This window comes from Orycteropus afer, unplaced genomic scaffold, assembly GCF_000298275.1.
Source record: "Orycteropus afer afer isolate SDZICR_OR568_19922 unplaced genomic scaffold, OryAfe1.0 scaffold00082, whole genome shotgun sequence".
Classification (NCBI taxonomy): Eukaryota; Metazoa; Chordata; class Mammalia; order Tubulidentata; family Orycteropodidae; genus Orycteropus; species Orycteropus afer.
Genome location: NW_006921669.1, coordinates 6,658,556 through 6,670,748, shown reverse-complemented (window position 1 = coordinate 6,670,748; position 12,193 = coordinate 6,658,556). Strand labels below are relative to the sequence as shown.

At 40.1% G+C, this 12,193-nt stretch overlaps 1 protein-coding gene across 1 annotated transcript in view; it reads right to left on the bottom strand.

Moving 5' to 3' along the window:
• VTI1A (vesicle transport through interaction with t-SNAREs 1A) overlaps positions 1–12,193 on the bottom strand; it is a 440,444-nt gene that overhangs the window by 319,306 nt on the left and 108,945 nt on the right. The window lies entirely within an intron of this gene.

Here is a 12,193-nt window from a genome sequence, read left to right as displayed (position 1 = left end):
ATATGAAGACTACTTTGATTGCAGTGAACTTTCTGTTTAAGTCAAGTTTTTAGATCAGTTTCAGATTTATAGAAAAAAATGACAATAGTACAGAGTTCTCACATGCCCCACACCCAGTTTCACCTATTATTAGCATCTTATATTAGTATATTTGTCACAATTAATGAGTCAATATTGATGCATTAGTATTAACTAAACTTCCTCTTTTATTGAAATTTCCTTCATTTTCATCTTAAGTCCCTTTTCTGTTCCAGCGACCCATCCAGGAAACCCTGTTACATTTAGTTGTCACATCACCTTAGGTTTCTTTTGGCTGTGACAGTTTGCAGTGCACTTTTTACACACACTTGGAAATGGTATAAATAACTTTGCAGACTTGTATCTACTGTTAACACTTAGATGAAAACACATGCAGCATGATTATTTTTGTTACTCAAAAAAAAACCCACTGCTGTCGAATCGGATCTGATTCATAGCGACCCCTCCTTGGGTTTCCGAGGTGGTATCACTATGGAAGTAGATTGCCCAATCTTCCTTCCAAGGAGTGGCTGGTGGGTTTGAACCACCAGTCTTCTGGTTAGCAGTCAAATGCTTTAGGCACTAAGCCAGCAGAGCTCCTTTTCAGATCTAAGGAATATAAATTTGAGAAGTGAATAGAGAGAAATGCCTGGTAAAAATAAAGTAAATGATATTGACTACTTAATGTGTCTATAATAGAATACAGATAAAAGAGAAAGTTACAAATTCTGCAAGATTACAGCCACTAACCTGAACTGCAAGCCATCTACCAATGTAATCTCCCCATTACATTGTTAATAGCTAGGTTTTAAGTAACTGCTTACTAGACAGGAAGTATGGAACGCCTGGCTGATGTAACTGGCTAAACACTCCACTGTTACCCAAAAGGCTGGGGATTCGAACCAGCTTAGTGGTGCCTTGGAAGAAATACCTGGTGATGTACTTCTGAAAGGACCCAGCCATGGAAACCCTATGGAATGCAGGTCTACTCTGACACACATGGGGTTGTCATGAGTCAGAATCAACTCAACGGCAACTGCTTGGTTCGGTTTCAGACAGTGAAGTGCACAAGGAATAAACAGGATACCATAAGGGGATGAAGTGCCCACCGATATTTGTTCTCCCTCTGATGCAATATGAAGTTGTAATTGGGAAGTGGTTACCCAGATGGGATGACATTTCCTAGCCCCCTTGCATCTAGGTGGTGCCATTCATCCAGTTCTCGCCAATGGAATGAATGCAGAATCAGCGCGTCACTTCCTGCCAAAAGAACTTTAAAAGTGGTGTGCCTTCTCCTTCTCCCTTGCCTCGCTGCTGGCTAAGTCCAGGACAAAGCCAATGTAGGAGAAACCTGGCCTCCTGCATTACTGCACAGAAGGCTGTCTGCTGACTTAGAGAGTTTGCACTGGACCATTCCAAGAGTGAGAAATATATTCCATTCCATCAATTCACTGAGTTGTCTGTGGTTTATTTATTACAGCAGCTAGTGTCACTATGTAAATAAGCACAAATGGAAATAACATTTTCTGAGTACCCATAGGACTCAAGTAGCTCATGGTGTAGTAGTTAAAGCATTTGGCTGCTAACCAAAATGTCGATGGTTCAAACCCACCCACCAGCTGCTCTGTGGGAAAAAGATGAGGCAGTCTGCTTCCATAATGATTTACAGCCGTGGAAATCCTATGGGGCAGATAGGGTGGCTGTGAGTTGGAATCAACTTCATGGCCATGGAGTGGTGGGTTATGAAGGACATGGCACTGTGTTGTGTTTTAGACAATGTACCTCAATAAGCTCTTACAACAACACTCTACACAGAAGACCTTCAAGGATTTTTATAGATTAGGAAGCTGCGACTCAGAAAGGTTAAGGAATTTGCCCAACGTTGCACAGTTATTAAGTGTCAGGACCAAGATTTGAACCAGGTCTGCCTGGGTACAAAGGTCCATGCACATTCCAATTTGCTTCACTGAAGGTGAAAGGCAGGTGATCTGACTTGGTGCTTGGATCAAAAAATAACTCCAGGCAGTATTTTGTTCTGTTGTACACAGGGTCACTATGAGTTGGGGCCGACTAGATGGCACTTAACAACAAATAACAGCAACACATTTTTATGTGTAACTTTTTGTTTTTTTAATCCCCAAAGAAGACGTAAAATTTTCCATTGAGTGTTTGCTCTACTTTCTGTGTTAGACATCGCGTCCCGGTTTACAGAGGTGGGTGTGAGACAATTAGTTTGTTTGAATTTGTTGGCATTTTTAAGATCAAGATGATGTTACATAAAAATTACAGCAGAGAAAAATACACTCTACCTTTGTAACCTGCTGATAATCTTACAGTGTTTAATTTGAGCAGAGTCCAGCAATTTACAGAGGGCACACAAGAACTGCTGCTCCACAAGGTTTATCGTTAACAAAGGAAAGAACAGAAAGACTAACTTGTTCTCACAACAGTGTGAATTTAAAGAACGATATGGGGTGTGCATGCTACAGGAAGTCCAAGTAGGAAGAAAAATGAAACACGGTACCTTGCACATAGCAATAAAAATGAGGGGATTCATTGTGGTAAGAAAGGTCACAGCTGGCAGGCAGTATCAGCAAGGCAATAAGACATGTGCTCCATCTTCATGCTTACCTTTTAGAGTCACAGTGTTTAAGGGGGAAAAAATCTCTTTTATATTAACAAAGTCACTCCAGTCAATCTCTTTAACTCACCTACATAAAAAATTTAGATGACTTTGTAAAAGTCTGACGCCAACAAACTAATACCAGTGAGAAAAATTGGTGTTTCTTTAAATGTGTGCAGTGTTCTTATGACAGAAGGTTTTTGTTTGTTTGTTTAAATAACAGGCCCTAATCATCAACAGCTCTACGCAGAGCATCGTACACTATACAAACCAAAAACCAAATTTACTGCTATTGAGTCATTTCTGGCTCATAGCAACCCCCTGGTTCTGAGGCTGTAAATCTTTATGGAAGTAGATCATCCCGTCTTTCTTCTGTGAAGCAGCTGGTGGGTTTGAACTGCTGACCTTCTGGTTAGCAGTCAAATGCCTTATCCACTACGCCACCAGAGCTCCTTACATTGTACATTATAGGTAACTCATAAAGATGCTGATCTAGAAGTGGGACACCAAAGGACTCGATTCCCTCATGAAATCAAGTAAAACTTAACATCCACTCTAGCTGGTGAAAACAAAGGGCAGCTGGGGATGTATTCAGGGGGTCAGTCGACTCAATCTGAACAAATAATTTTCATGTCAGGTGAATTAATTTATTGATTGATACAGTGAGGTAACAGAAGTAAAACAGTTTGAAGATTTTAAAACAAGCATATAATAGAATGTTATTGCTAATAATATCATTATTATTTTCACCATGTGATGTTGTTATTGTTGTTATGTGCCGTCGAGTCAGTCCCGACTCATAGCGACCTCTCCTTAGATTTCCGAGGCAGTGTCACTACAGAAGTAGGATTGCCCAACCTTCCTTCTGAAGAGTGGCTGGTAGGTTTGAACCGCCAGCCTTCTGGTTAGCAGTCAAGTGCCTTAGGCACTATGCTACCAGAGCTCCACACCGTGTGATACAAGGTTCAAAATTACCAAGGTCTATGATTTCAAGCATTAAATAGCTCCACAATATATTAAGTTAGAAAAAAAAAAAAAAATGGATAGGTTAATTGGGATGGTGACTTTAAAACAAATAAAAATTTTGAGAGCAAACGTTTTAAAAATGAAACTTGTCACTTTCAAACATACCTAATAACTGAGATGTACCTTAGATATGCCCCAAGACACACGATTGAAGGTCTTATATCTATGTGCTCCAAAGCCTCACTTTGCACACAGTTTACCCACTGCTCCTTGCTTCATACCATAAGGCCTATCTCCTCTGAGCCTTCCCCTGACATAATGAACGAAACTTAATTACTTCTCTTTAAGAACTTCTGCTTCAGAAACATTGTTGTTTTGTTAGGTGCTGTCGAGTTGGCTCCAACTCATAGCAACCCTATATACAACAGAACAAAACACTACCCAGTCCTGTGCCAGCTTCAGAAACATTAACTACATTTAATAAGCTCTGGTGGCATAGTGCCTAAGGCATCTGACTGCGAATCAGAAGGCTGGTGATTCAAACCCACCAGCCACTCCTCGAAAGGAAGACTGGACAACCTACTTCCATTGTGATACCACCTTGGAAACCCAAGGAGGGGCTGCTATGAGTTGGATCTGACTCGACAGCAGTGAGTTGCTTTTTTTTTTCTTAATGGGAATTATAGCTCTTTATTTCCCCAATAGATATTTTGTCACTATGCTCCAGCTTATTAAAGGAATTTTATACTCTAAGCATCTTCGTGGTGTACTGGTTAAGTGCTTGGTTGCTCACTGAAAGGTCAGTGCTCCAAATCCATAGTGACTCTGTGGGAGAAAGACGTGGTAGTCTGCTTCCATAAAGATTCACAGCCTTGGTAACCCTAGGCAGCGGTTCTGCTCTGCTCTACAGGGTTTCTATGAGTCCGGATCAACTTGCCAGCAAGGTGTTGGTTTATTTTTTCGTAGGATAATGCTAAAATCTATTGGTTAATAAATTACATAAAAACTATCCCATGCAAGTTGACTGAGTATCTTCTCTATCCTACTGCAAGCACCAACTTTGCTAATATCAATTTAAGGTAGTATTTTCCTTGCTATAGCAGAGATCAGCTTTAGCCAAGACCAGGTCTAATGAAACTGAATTCTACTTTCTAGCCACCCAATAGGAGCTCTGGTGATGTAGTGCCTAAAGCACTTGACTACTAACCAGAAGGCAGGCGGTTCAAACCCACCAGCCACTCCTCAGAAGGAAGGTTGGGCAATCTACTTCCATGGTGACACTGCCTCAGAAACCCAAGGAGGGGTCGCTATGAGTTGGGTCCAACTCGATGGCAAATAACAACAACAGTGACCCAATAAATGTTTACTGAATAAATTTTAAGGTTCTACTGTGTTCTATTTAAGTGCGTGTATTGCAAATAACTTTGAAAATGGAAATTAAAAAAATAAAGCTCCATTTAGAAGTTTATTTCATGTGGACACAAATACTAAGCTTTTGCTGTAAACTAAGACTTTAGGCAATTGTTGTCAATGAGATTAGTCAGGGAAGATGTAAAAATAGCATTGGGGTAGGGGGCATGTAGCTTCCTGTAACTTCACAAGTGGGAAGGAGAATCAAGATCAACAGTTCAAGGCTGATTCCTATGAGTCAGAGGTCAGACATACCTGCTCTCTCCAACATTTTACCAATTCTGACAACACCTTTCCCTCTCATGGCATTCTCTACTTCTTGGCTGGGATTGATAATTCATTACAATGGCCACATGGAACTCAAAGACTATACGCAGAACCCAGACATACTCATAGACCAGTTATGGGGTTTATTAGGGAAGTACAGGTTATAATTCAGGATCCAGAACAACTCAGTTTAAGTTCTTCTTAAAGACAGCTTCTCAGCGGTGCCCACAGGCAGGCCTCTCCCTGGCCCTCAGCTCTTTCCCTACTCAGGTGTTACAAAACTCTTTAGCTACGCCAGTAAGTGCCCAGGGGCAACCCACTCTACCAGGAAGTGTCAGCCAGAAGGCACTCAGCTCTGCATACCCACTGGAACAGCCTTGCTCCGTGAGCCAGGAAGCCCACTAGGCCATCTGGCACCAGTCTCCTGGTTCTGCTGCTACCGTCTCTCTGCCGCTCCCACTTGCCATATTGTGCCATCTCCAGTGCTACAGCTCTTTCTCTGTCTCTTGGTTCTAGGAGGTTCCCAGTGCAGGGACCTCAGGTCCAAAGGATGCATTCCATTCCTGTCTCTTCTTGGTGCTAGTGAGGGCCCCCTTTTTCTACTCTGGGATGGCTCATTTTAAACTGAGCAGGATTACCAATCTTGTTGTTAGGATTCCATACACTTTATCTGCATGGTCTCACCCCCACAAGGATGCAATGTACCTTATTTGTATTATTAGCAAGCTGCCCAGTCCCCTTGGTGGGCCATAAGCACCATATTTTCATAGTCCCATCCAAGTTTTTGGTAGGAGTTACAAGACCATGGCTAGACAGGCCACATAAAAGTGACCCATTGCCCTGCAGAGGAGGGTAATGGTAAGATTACCCAACATCATGCTTTATTTTCTTCCCATATGGGCAGTCTTCAAAGAGCTTTTTTCCTTGTCTGACAGTAGGGTGGTTTCTTCCTTTCTCTAAATAAATAGGTATTTATTTAACTATGACTTAGAGTTTCTATCTCAAGATGCAAAAGGGCAACACAGAGGCACACATGAATGATGACCCACCACAGCATTCCCTTTGATAATGACTTTACTTGGAAAAACATAATCTTCAATACAAAAATTATTTTTTAATGTTAACTTTGTTCTCTTGTGGCAACGTTGGAAAACACTGTAGCCCAACAGGAAACACAGACGAAAGCGTCAAATGTAGAGCACACATACACAAAAGACATTTTTAAAGCTGATGCCCGTCAAGTTTTCCACTTGATATAAGTCGTACACAAAGTCTCAGTCCAATGCGAACTCACGCTGTGAACATTCTGTGGCACCCACCTCAGAAAATTCTGTTAAATACACAAACACTGCTGAAAAGCAAACTTCGAGGCGCTGGAAATAAGATTCAAAGGGAAAATAAACCTAATTTAAAAAAAATCCTGAGGAAAGTTATATAAGTATAGTGCAACAGGGTCAGAAGCTTAACATCCTTCACTGTAACATTTGAAAGTAAATTGGCATTTTAGTGATCTGCTTTGGTCGTCGCTCTTTTCCTCAACTCACAGAGACGCAGCAGAGTAAGAATAGCTTCACGCGCATCTTACAAACCAACTGGGAAAGTGCCAGGCATTGTGGGGTAAGGCACTTTTAAAAACGAGTATACTACTTTTAATGGCTTAAAAATGAACCCTATGAATTCACTTAGACCACCTGAGGAGAAGGTTCTCCAAACAGGGTTTAAATTACATCCTTTTCTTACCCACTATGGGGCTCACTAATATCTCGTAGAACTTCACAAAGTAAATTTAAGAGCAACTTGAAAATATTCTGGAAGAACTTTACCCCAGAGACAACCTCCTCTGTTCTTGTCACTGTAGTACCAGAGCTTTTGGAGCTGTAAGACTTCATGTTGTTGTTACTGTTGTGGGCTGTTGCATCGGACCCGACTCACAGCGACCCCTCCGTGGGCTTCCAAGGTGGTATCACTACAGAAGTAGGATTGCCCCATCTTCCTTCTGAGGAGTGGGTGGTGGGTTTGAACTGCCAGCCCTCTGGTTAGCAGTCAAGTGCCTTAGGCACTACACTACCAGAGCTCCCAAGACTTCATTAGGGTTGTAATTAATAAAGTAAGTGGATAACTGCACTAAATTTGATTATCTTGTAACTTGGAAGACTTAAAAACACTCCATGGACATAGTCACGTAATTCTTCTCAGCATTAAGAAAAGCCTCTTCAACAGATTCTGAAGACACACCCACATATTCCACCACTCAAATAATGAGTAGAGAAATGTTTTCTAGAGAAAACTTTCGTCTAAAGGTTTAATAATTTTATAGAAAAATTTTTTCTCTAAAATATATATGGTTGAATAAAATCAGTAGTTAACATTAACCCAATTGTCTAATCCCATTTTCGGTTCCATTGTTATAGAAAAACAAAGTGTTCATGTGTCATTACTGTAATAATTCGAACATGGCCTTTCTGCAAATTCCAACCTGTACTTAACCAATATTACTACTATCTGAATCAGTGTTTATAAATGCAGTACTCTCCACTCAGCCAAGCCAGGACTGTGATGTCTTCCATGTCTTTCTAGCTCTTCACGCCCACAGCACCTGGCACTCAGTACAGCCCAGTGAAAGCCACCTGAATGAGTGAAATACAATACAGATAGTACCCAGTTTACAACGGGGTTCTGTTCCTACAACTCTGTCCTAAGTTGGTTCTGACGTAAGTCAAATACCTGATTTTTTTTTTTTACTTTTCATTATTATACCTTTTAGCATTATCTTTATAAATTAGATTTTTATTTGTCTTTTGAGGTAGGCACAAGAATGATAGTATCAGCAAATTATATGCTGCAACAATGTACATAGTATGTATTACTAATGATATGACATAGCCACAAAAAGCAAAAACAAAAACAGTTTTCAGTGCAGTCTGCTGTAACTCAAATACTCAAATATCGTTAAGTTGGGAACTACCTGTATTTACCTTCTTCTTTCATATAATCTTATACCACTTCCACTAATGTCACAAAATAAAAAAATATATTCCACCAATTGATGGCAGCTCTAAGGGCAAGAAACATATAATTAATGTTTTGGGGGTTTATGTCCCCAGGATTCTTATAACTCACTTATCAGTAAATGGGGTGGGGGTGACGACTTTCTGATCTTTCTTGTACAAGACTGCAAAAATATTTTTTTCTACAGATTTCTCTTACTGTGCATTGTTTTGCTGGTTTCTCTATAGATTATTAATTAAAGTATTCCAGGATTTGTATTTTTGAATAAAATTATTATACTCCACACAGCATGGTGGACACTCAAAATATTTTATGATGAGGAGAAAAAGAGAAGAAAGAGCATATAATGATGATGAGGAAGAGGGGAGCGAGAGGAAGTAAGAAAACACCTCATCGGTAGACATACAGGAAAAACTCCTGAAAATACACAGGAAATGACTGAATTTTAGGAGGACAAACCCTTTGCCTTAATAGATACTTCCAAAACTGACCACAATTTTTAAATGAGTTCATTACCCAGTTGAGTAAACTAATTAGAACATAAGGTGAATTGAAAGGCAGTATCAATGACAGAAAGACAGAATGTGATGAAACTGTAGCACTGTGCTCTTACAGGCCATCATCTCCACACAATGCCACTGAGGGCTGAGCAAACGCCATCGGTAAGTTCAGCCAAGACTCTGAGATAATTAAAGATAGAGGCAGACAGCTCAAACTTTAAACACATTTATTCAGATTCTTTAAAAAGTTCCAAAAATAAAACACATTTTGTTTGATTTTAAAAATGTAAGCTGCTACCATTACCGAAGGCACTAGTGGTGCAGTGGTTCAAGAATCCAGCTGCTAACCAAAAGGTCAGCAGTTTGAGCCTACTGGCCGATCCATGGGAGAAATATCAGGCAGAGTGCTTCTGTAAAGATTTACAGCCTTGGAAACTCTTTGGGGGCAGCTGTGTACTCTGTCCTATAGGGTCACTATAAGTGAGCATTGACTCGATGGTAGGGGGTTTGGTTTTGGTTTAGGGGTTTGGCTACCATCACTGATTGCTTTTTTTTGGTAAGAATTCTTAAAAAAAAAAAAAAAAAAAGATGAGTAAATAAGAAAAAGAAAGAGTGGTAGCCATAAATTGCCTCATTCTCATCCAAATGTTATAATCTAAGAATTATTTGTTTTCCACTAGGATATATATATATATATATATATATATATATATATTCATTCCATATCTTTCTCTAACTCTGTTAGGTCAAATGAATAACAATTTTTGAGGCGGTAACCATCAAAATTCAAAAATAAGTCATGTGAAACAGGCCTGTATAAGTATATTTCTAATATGAGGAACAGCTGCAGCTTAAAATTGGAAAATTATAATATTAAAATACTGAAATTGAAGTAAAATCTGTATTTCTTCTTTCTTTTTTTTTCTTTTAAATAATTTTCATAGAAAAAGTGGATTCCCTGGCACATTCTCAAACAAAAATCAAAGAATTTCCCACACAAGTCCACAACAAAAATGTAAGTATTTTCTTTTATGTAAAGAACTTGTAAAAATACAACATTGGTCATTATTTTTACTCAGAAAGTCCTTCTTTGGATTTCCATAGTGAAACAACATATAAAGAAAAGTGTGCTAAATATGTCTCTCAAAGAATGTGAGTAGTGTTACATTTAGGAATAAAATGTGTGTTGACAAAAATAAACCCACTGTGATCAAGTTGATTCCCATTCATAGTGACCCTAGAGGACTTAGAACAGGGTTTTCAAAGCTGAAGTCTTTATGGAAGCAGACTGCCACATCTTCTTCTCGTGGAGCGGCTGGTGGGTTTGAACTGCAGACCTTTTGGTTAGCAGCTGAGCATTTAATAACCACTGTGCCACAGGGTTCCTTTGGCAAAAATAAAGTGGTATGACGAGTCTCTTTTGGGTTACTAGATAGGACACTAGCCATTCTAGTTGCTGAGTAGTATCTACTCACATTCTCGTAAGTAAGGTGTGGCAAATAATTATTACAACTCAAAAAGAAGACCACTCTCATATCTACCACCACCAACATTAAGATTAACAGAAACAACCATATTTAATATTTCATAGGGAGTGTGTTAACTATGTATGGCTGGCTGCCTGAGTTTTTGCACAAATGTACATATATGCACGCAGGTTATAAGAGTCATTGAAATGACTTTTATCCAGTTGAAATAAACACAGACTAAATGCTAACACTGGAAAGTGCCCACAAATCACAGCTGATGTTAAAATGCAGATTCTGAGTCAGTGGATCCGGGATGGGTCCTGAGATCTTGTATTTCTAACAAGCTCTCTGGGGATGTCAACGTTGTCGAAATCCACTTTGGGGAGCAAGGAACTAACCATTCTCTCTTTAAAACCAAAACACAAAACACACTGCCAGTGAGTCAATTCCCACTCACAGCGACCCAATAGGACAAAGGAGAACTGCCCCATAGGGTTTCCAAGGCTGTAAATCTTTACAGATATTGATGGCCACATCTTTCTCCTGCAGAGTGGCTGGCAGATTTGAAGTGTCAAACTTTTGGTTAGCAACCGAGCGCTTTAGCCATTGCATCACCAGGGCTCCTCTTTAGACTGATACAAAATTAACAAAAATGACAATGTATGTCCATGCTCAGAACCTAACTGAAGTAGAGAGGACCAAAGGAAAAAACTACTTTTGTGAGGCAATTCGCAAAACCCTTCTATATACATTACGCACTTACACCTCTCACTAACTCTGGGAAACAGGTATCACTACCACCGTCCTTCAGATGAAATGTCACAAACTTAGTTCTCAGCCAAGACTTATCCTCGTAAGTGTCCATTTCCAGCCAGCCCAATGGGCTAGTCATCGTCTGAGTGTAAACCCCACCAGGCACAAGGACTGATCAGTTCCCGTTTGTTTTGGGGCTATCCTTAAAGAAGAATCTTTGGGAATTCGTGCTAGTTCTTAAGGGAATTAATGATAAATTTCAAGTGCCTTGTTCCTGAGCACCTTCTTAAAATGGCTTATTATTTCTCAGGAATCTTTACCATCAAATCTCCAGTAGTGATTTCAGTTGGTAAAAGGACCAGATCTTGAATTACTGTAGTAAACTCCCTAACGTGTCTCCCTGTTTCCACTCTTCCTCCTCCTTCACCCCACAATCTCTCTTCTCCACAATTCAACCAATTACCTGCTGAAAGCCCTCAATGGCACTGCACCCTGCTCAGTATAAAATCCAGACTCATTTCCAGTCCCTGACCCGACACTGTCTGCCTCCTACCTGACTCTTACCTATCCTGCACTACTGTCCCCTTGCTCCCTTCACTCCCACCACACTGGCCTTCCTTCTGATCCTTGAACATCCCAAACATCTTCTCATTTCAGAGCCCTTGTGCTTGCTCATCTCTCTTCCTGGAATTGTCTGCCTCAGATTTTCTTATTGATGCCCCCTTTGCAGCATTCAGGACACAGCTTCCAAGGCACCACCTCTGAGGAGCCTCTTCGGACTAGCCAGTCTAACGTAACGACCATCAGCTATTCTTTTATATCCTGTATCATTTTACCACGATCTGATATTATCTTCTTCTCTTGTTGATTCATTTTTATTTATTTTTAAAAAAATTTTTTTTAAATTGTGATTTGGGTGAAGATTTACAGAGCAAATTCACTTTCCATACAGCAGTTCACATACACTTGGTCTCATGTCATTGAACACAGTTTACCACAATGCAACAGCTCCCCTCCCACTTCCTCCCCATAGTTTCCTCTTCCCAGTAACCATCTCTCCATACTCTCCTGCGCCCTGAGCTGTCTCCCTGTGCATAAGCAGCCCTTCCTTCTCCCATGATTGTTCGCTCCAGGGCATGTGTCTACTTGAGGTAAATGTTTAACTCACATGCCTGTAC